The following is a 7,521-nucleotide window of genomic DNA, read 5'->3' as shown; positions in this document are numbered from 1 at the left end:
CTTTAGTTCTGCTTTAAATTTGTTATCACTTCGGAAGCAGACTGGTTCTGGTCCAGTCTGACCGTTGGCCTTTTTATTACCTCTTGGTGGGTTGGCACCCAGAGTAGTAGGACTTTATTCTCTTTGCCTAATTTTTTCAATTTCTCTAGTCATTCTTTGACCAGCTTCCAATTGATTGTTACTGAGCTGATCGCTTTTAAGGCTGTTTGACTGTCGGATAAGATGGCTGTTTCTTGTTTCCAATAGTTCTTATCTAAGATAAGTTGTACGCATTTTTCGACAGCGTATATTTTTGTCTGAAGGATTCTGGGTTGATACCTGTTCCTGCTTTAGTTTTGGAAGCATCAGTATACCACGTTATAGTATGATCATTTTAACTGCAGAGAAAAATTTTCTCTCTTTAATTCTTTTGCTCAATACCAGTGGCGGCTCGTGGTTATTATTGTAAGGAGGTCAATATCTAAAAATATTTCATCTATTTTTTTTAAGATGCGCTCTCGGACGCGATCAAATTTAATTGTTTTCATACAAGGTACTTGTACGTTTAGTTAAAGGAAAATAAATCTAAAACTAAATACAAATTCTGTTAAAATGAAACCTACCCTTACATTTTTAAACAGGTGGCCTAGTGCCATTTCACTAAAAATCCAGTCAATGTTCTTTACACATATTTTCCACTGTAGGTCTTAAAAGACACTAGAATAATAATGTCACAAAAATATAAATACTTATATATACATACTTAATTCTAAAAGTTTTATTTCACATTTTTTTATATTTTAAGTCAATGCGGCGTTCTTTCTCTAAACGTTTTTCGAAATTTAAGCAATTGTTTTCTTTTAACCGCACGCGATAAACCATACAAAAACCTAGGTTGTTTTATAATTTGAGTTTTTATAAACACCCAAACTGCCCAAACGACGAAATTTTTCCAGGGACATGACTGAAATCCTTTTATTAATGACGCGGTCAATGGCCAATATAAACTATATCTATCGCACCTTAACCCATTATATTTTCTATACGTAATATACCTTACCTCGTTGGCGTCATGAGCCGCGGCATTTGGAGTTGGTTAGGTTTGGTTAGGTTAGTTAATACATGCAAAACATAGCGGGACGAAGGACAAAATGAAATTTTGACTAGCAGTAGAGAAAATGGGTAAGATAAAACTTTTCAAGCGAAAATTGGACAAATTGAAAATTTTTGGGAATAGTTTTGAATATCTTAGGATGAAAAAAGTGATTTACAAAAAGTAAAATTTAAGTAGGTTTTTACTAATTTTCTTCTGATTTTTTTGGGGGGACATTGACCATTTGACCTTATGGTTAAGCCGCCACTGATCAAATCCACGTTATAGCACAGATTAGGTATCCTATAAGTATAGGATTGAGATGGCTAGATCAAACTTCCTAAAATTGCGGAACCTACTGTGCGATAAACGTCTCAACATCCATATAAAAGACAACTTCGTCAAGTGTTACGTACTTTCCACACTTCTCTACGGGGTTGAGTCGTGGACACTCAAAGTAAGCGCAATGAATAAGTTGGAAGCATTTGAGATGTGGGTATATCGCAGAATGCTGAGAATACCATGGACTGACCGTGTCTCGAATGAACGAGTTCTAAACCAAATGAACAAGGACCGAGAACTCCTCGACATAATAAAAAAGAGGAAAGCAGCCTATTTGGGCCATATCATGAGACATAGCAAGTATGAATTCCTTCAGCTCATCATCGAGGGTAAAATTGAGGGAAAGCGCGGACCCGGACGACGGCAATGCTCCTGGCTAAAGAACATCAGAGATTGGACAGGCCTGGACTCACATACTTTGCTGAGAAGAGCGAAAAATAGAGAGGAATTTGCCATGGTTGTTGCCGATCTTCACTGAATGGAGAAGGCACTTTAAGAAGAAGAATAAGTATACAGATAAAAATCTTGTCCCTAATTCGTGGTACGAAAATTGCTTTTTATGACGATGAGCAAACGAGTAAATTTGTTTTGCGCAAAAATAAACTCCCGTTTAAACAGTTTGGTTAGGTAATAACTGAGTCGGTCACAAGGCCGGTCAGGCGCTGTGCACAATTTTAAAGGCCATAAGTGGGCGTGCTTGTGCGCAAACTAGTAACCTAACTAGTACGCGACTCCAAAAATTGGAACCACGAAAAACAATGCTTTTGACGATAAGTTTATAATCTGCATGATCTGTGGTTATAGTATGATCTTTTAACTGCTGAGCAAATCGCCTCTAATTCTTTTTATTGCTCAATACTACATTGAGGTGTTTCTCAAAATTGTACATTCTCGGTGTACCATCTACTGGGAGTTTTTCCGTGGATATAGAACTACTACGTATATTTAGAATCAAACTAAATTTATTGGGCACAATTTACTTCTATATAAAAGTGTTCTCCGTTAGAGGGCATCAAACTTCAAACACTTAAACACATTTTTAGGTATTTTAAGAACTGATATTCCGATTTGAATTAGATTTGGTATGTCTATGTTTTACTAGGCGCTTTAAAATTTGATAAAAACTACCCTATAACATTCCATATTTGCGCCAACTATATTATTAGCGCATCTAGATTTTAGGCGCTTACATAGCTTGATGTGACAAGAAATATTTTCTGTAAGTCATTTTCGAAAAAACACTTTTTTCTCAAAAAGTATGCATTGTGGCAATTAGCGAATACTAGCGAAGGACCATTTTACAAAAAGAAATCAGGATTATTGGATCTGGATAAGATTTCTACTAGAATTTATGTAGGGGTGGGGGTAGTTCTCACTTTTTATACAACGGTTTTTAAAAAATACATATATGCATTTATTAGTTTAAACTTATTTTAATCCTAAAACTATGTAATATATCTTGCGGAATATTGGGAGACCCTGTAATATGTAAATAGGTTAATATATGCATCAAAATAAATTTTAATTATGAAATATTTATACATTTTAAAAAATTACAACGGAAACAGAACGACATCTAATCTACGATGTTTATTTAACTTTCTCAAAATAAACTAAGATATTTTTAGAGTCCACATTCTTTTTCATCAAAAGGCATATTAAACGACAAGCTCTTTCAAAGTCACACACGGATCTACATAATAACAAATCATCGAACCTACAACAGAAGACCAAACGTCACCTAACGTTTAAGGTTCTGGTCCCGCCTTATACATTTGTCAAAACACCAAATTATTAAATATGAATTTGTTTCTATTTTCAGACTCAGGCTTAGGCAATAAATCCCAATCTACTCGTTCGTGATGTAGCTGGTTTAAAAATAAAAAGTAACTGGCTGTATCCTAGCTCTTTTGTGTCTTAGAGCATAAAAAAACATAATACATCTTTTTGATGGGATTCTGTAACCAACGTAATGCATTAGTTGACATCAATTAAGATCTGAAAAAATGTTTTCTAATCTATTTTTAACAACATATTTGTAGAAATTCGTTAAATTCATAAATTACACATTAATGTAGAATAACCAATACTAACAACTTCTAACTAAAGTTCATCCAAACTTAAAGGTGCCCATCATCATTAACAAGTCCAATTTTAGGGTTAAAGATTTTACAATTCCCAGATGGATATTATGAGATAAATTTGTAATTTAAACGTTTAGTGTTACCCTCCTCCTACATTTCCAATGAAGTCTCATATCCCATAAACTTTGAATTTAGACCATCAACTACTCAGAACTACTTAATACTTAATTTTATTATATCTAGAAATGAACACATAATTTAAAATAATTATCTAAATATTCAATAATACTTCTTTGCGATACATGTCCCCCGAATTGTCTTTACAAGAAAGAAACACTTTTTTATTATTTCGGAAACACTTTTTTATTATTGACATTTTGAGAAAAATGCTTCCTTCATAAAACATTTTGCTTGTTCTAAAATGCATGGTTAATCTCCTTTATACTTTTCCAAATTTCCATACCGAAGAATACACTTTTAACAGGGTGCCTATCAAAAAGTTGCCGCAACTATGTTTTATTAATAATAATAATAACTGATTTTGAAGACGACATTATACGCTCATAAATTTTTTTCATCGTTTATATGTCAAATTAAAGCTACTTTTATTATGTGCATATTATAAGGGTGCCTATCAAAAAGTTGCCGCAAATAGAGATTGCCACGTTTCAAAGTTTTTCCTACGGGCACGGCAATAGTGCGTCGGGCATCTGTAGCTCCTATAATAAAAAACTTAGGAATTTTGTATTCCTAAGTTATCCTATTTTGAAGTTCCAACCTAAAGTATATGTTAGGATGTATTTCAGGAAAATATTTTAAGTTCGACTGGGTGGCTGAAAAAAAGTATGAGTGGGGATGAGATTTTTTTAAATTATTGATTTGACACAAAATTAATTTTTCATGTCTGTGTTGCAATTCTCATGATGTATTTGTGTATATAGCTTTATAACTTTAATTCTTTGCGCTCCTGAGAAAGACATAAACCATGTCGAAATATAGAGCTTTAGAATAAATTGAGTTTGATTTAAAACAGCCCGCTTTCCGAGAATACCGGGTGCGTCTTAAAAGTGGTTAACCTCTATAACTTTTTTATATTTTTAGATAAAAAAAAAGAGATTTGGTATGTTAGTATATGACATAAATTAGAAATTATTGGCGTATGCAATTGTTTTTGGTCTCTTCCTCTTTCACCAGAAATGACTAGAACTTTTGATTTTTAAATGATACCCTTGATATTTATTTACTTCATTTGATAGAAAATGACATTCTGAATAGAATGACATATCATATATGTCAACTTTTGACATTCTCGCTTAATAAAAAATCGTATTTAAAAATTCAATCTAGAGTGCCATGGCTATGTTAAAAACACTAATTCATAATCAAGGAGCCTTGGAAAAATAGATTTGACCGTCTATTGTTTTTCGTGTCTTGTCCTGGCCAGTTAGAAAATGCTCAAATCGTATTTTTAATCATATCTCAATTTTTTGAAATGGAACAAGGGTGGTTCATTAGCATATTTGGAAAAAGCATTTTTTTACGAATAATTTGATACCACAAACTTGGTATTTCGAGTCAAATTTTCGTTACGAACCGCAAGTTATAATTTTAAGTAAACCATATGCGAAAATGTCAAAAGTTGACAAATAATATGTCATTCTATTCAGAGTGTTATTTTGTATCGAATAAGGTAAACAAATACCGAGGGTGCCATTTAAAAATCAAAAGTTTTAGTAATTTCCGATGAAACAGGAAGTGACCGAAAACAATTGAATACGTCAATCAATCCTGATTTATTTTATATACTAAAATACCAAATCTCGTTTTTTTAATTAAAAACATAAAAAAGTTATAACGGTGAGTCACTTTTGAGACGCAGCCGGTATATCACTGTTACCCTTATAACATGATACACAGAATAAAACTTTAATTTGACATACAAATGATCAGAAAATGTTATAAGCGTTATATCGTCTTCAAAATCAGTTATTAGTATTATTAATTAAACATATGAAGTTAAACAAAATTCTATCCATAACCAAAGCCATAACAATCTATCAAACAATGAAATTGAAATTATACCGTATGATCGAGAAAAAACGGCGTCAAAGGCGGCTGGGGAATGACTATCGATGCTATTTTTGACGAGGTCGAACTCTGCTCAAAGTTAATTAACTTTATTTTGATTTTTTTAGTTAATTAAAATTCTTCTTCTTTTCACTTTAAAGATCTTCAAAAAAATTAAATTTTAATTAAAATGAATACTAAATGTAGAAAATCTAGAAGACAATAGTAAGTTTCCGGATACAGAAATCTATATCCAAAAAATATTTTTTTCTGATAATTTGAACTATACCAGTTTTAATTAATAAAAAATCTATATTAGGTAAATCCAGTAAATCGTAATTAATACTAAATGCGTCTTTAAAAGTAAAGAAGAGAAAAATCAAAAAGGCTCTAACCTAACAATCGCCCGTCCCAGTTCCAGGCATTTCGATAACTCGTTAACAAAAATCAGATTATTCTACTGTTAAAATGTATGGATTATCCTTTTGTAATTGTCTAATACACACTAGACCCTTCAGATTTAGTAAAACTGTAGCTGTAAACCAGTTATGTGTGTTCATTACTATACATGGAAGAAGTATTGTGTTTATCAACAAGGTTAATTGTAGGCCTTTAAATTTTGCTTAATATGGTCATATTTTGTAATATTCAACTCATAATTGTTGATACTTCTGGTGGATGATGTTCAATTTTATACATGTATAAAATATAAACACACTAAATTGAAGTACTAGAAACGGTAAGGTGGGATATTTTTACGAATCTGTATTATTACTTTTTTACTTATAGAATATCTACAGCTGTGTATAACCTCTAAGAAACAAATTAAATGAACAAAACTATGTCCAAGAAATAGTCTATTGTATAGAGGATTTAAGGAAAACCTTAAAATGTTTGTACAATTTGTTATTGAATTTCTTCTAGGTTTCTGCATCTTCGGTCAGTGAAAGTTAAAAGTTTAAAAATACAGGGATACTTAATCATTAATTAATCTTAATTATTCTTTTTTGAGATATAGGCACTATAGGCAGCAAAATATTAGCCTTATAATCCCGGAAGCTGTGGCCAATAATTTAAATGATAAATAATTGTAAATTGTTTATACATATATAAATCACTTGTTTTAAAATAAAAAATTGGCATTTTAAATTTTATATTGTATTTATTTATTAAATGATAAAATTAAAATATTTATATACTACATGATCTAACACTGTAAGTCTTAGTTTCTTTGGTTTGGTTTACTGTTTGCCGAGTACTATGGGTATAGTTCATTAAATTAATAGATTCTTTTCTTATGATTGACATATGCATATTAATTGTTTTCTTAAGTTATGTTACAATGAAACTCACTTTATAAACAGTATAATATAGGTATTTATTTTCTTTCGAATGGTATTACAAAATATGTTTTACTGTGAACCCTACTAATTAATATACTATGCCTGGTTCAAGAGTCTAAATCTGTACTTATTACATTATCATTTAATTTAATAACAAACCTAAAATATTTGTCTGCGACTTACTAAAAAAAACAATTATGATTTTCGAAAGTGATTAATACAGCTTTTTGTAAAATTATACATTACTTCTTGATGTATGTATTATATTAATTCATTTATTTACTTAAATTGTTCCAATGTGTATATTATTTCCTACAATCTACCAGTAGTTACGTTAAAAGTTAAGTATGTAAATAAATGACTTAGGAGCCTAAAATTATTGAGATTAAATAACGTAATATATAAGTAAATAAAATTGACAATACACCAATAAAATATTTTAGCAATAACCATTGATTCCTGCATGGAACTTTACTTGAACACAGCATCACCAATTTTGTTTTCATTAAATTCTCTATGCAATAGATTATTTCTTGGACACAGTTTTGTTCATTTAATTAATATGCTTCTTGGAAAACAGAAACTTAGGCATACACAGAAACAGATACTCTAT

General features: G+C 31.0%; 1 long non-coding RNA gene across 1 annotated transcript; it reads left to right on the top strand.

Moving 5' to 3' along the window:
* The first annotated feature begins 5,884 nt into the window (after positions 1-5,884).
* On the top strand, positions 5,885-6,714 carry LOC115889361. Its single transcript, XR_004051433.1, has 2 exons — positions 5,885-6,304; positions 6,355-6,714. It is a non-coding gene; the product is annotated as an uncharacterized LOC115889361 (long non-coding RNA).
* The last annotated feature ends 807 nt before the right edge of the window (positions 6,715-7,521 follow it).

This window comes from Sitophilus oryzae, unplaced genomic scaffold, assembly GCF_002938485.1.
Source record: "Sitophilus oryzae breed Bouriz unplaced genomic scaffold, Soryzae_2.0 scaffold_813_pilon_pilon, whole genome shotgun sequence".
Lineage (NCBI taxonomy): Eukaryota > Metazoa > Arthropoda > Insecta > Coleoptera > Curculionidae > Sitophilus > Sitophilus oryzae.
The sequence above is the reverse complement of the archived record's forward strand: the minus strand, read 5'-3'. Positions and strand labels throughout refer to the sequence as shown.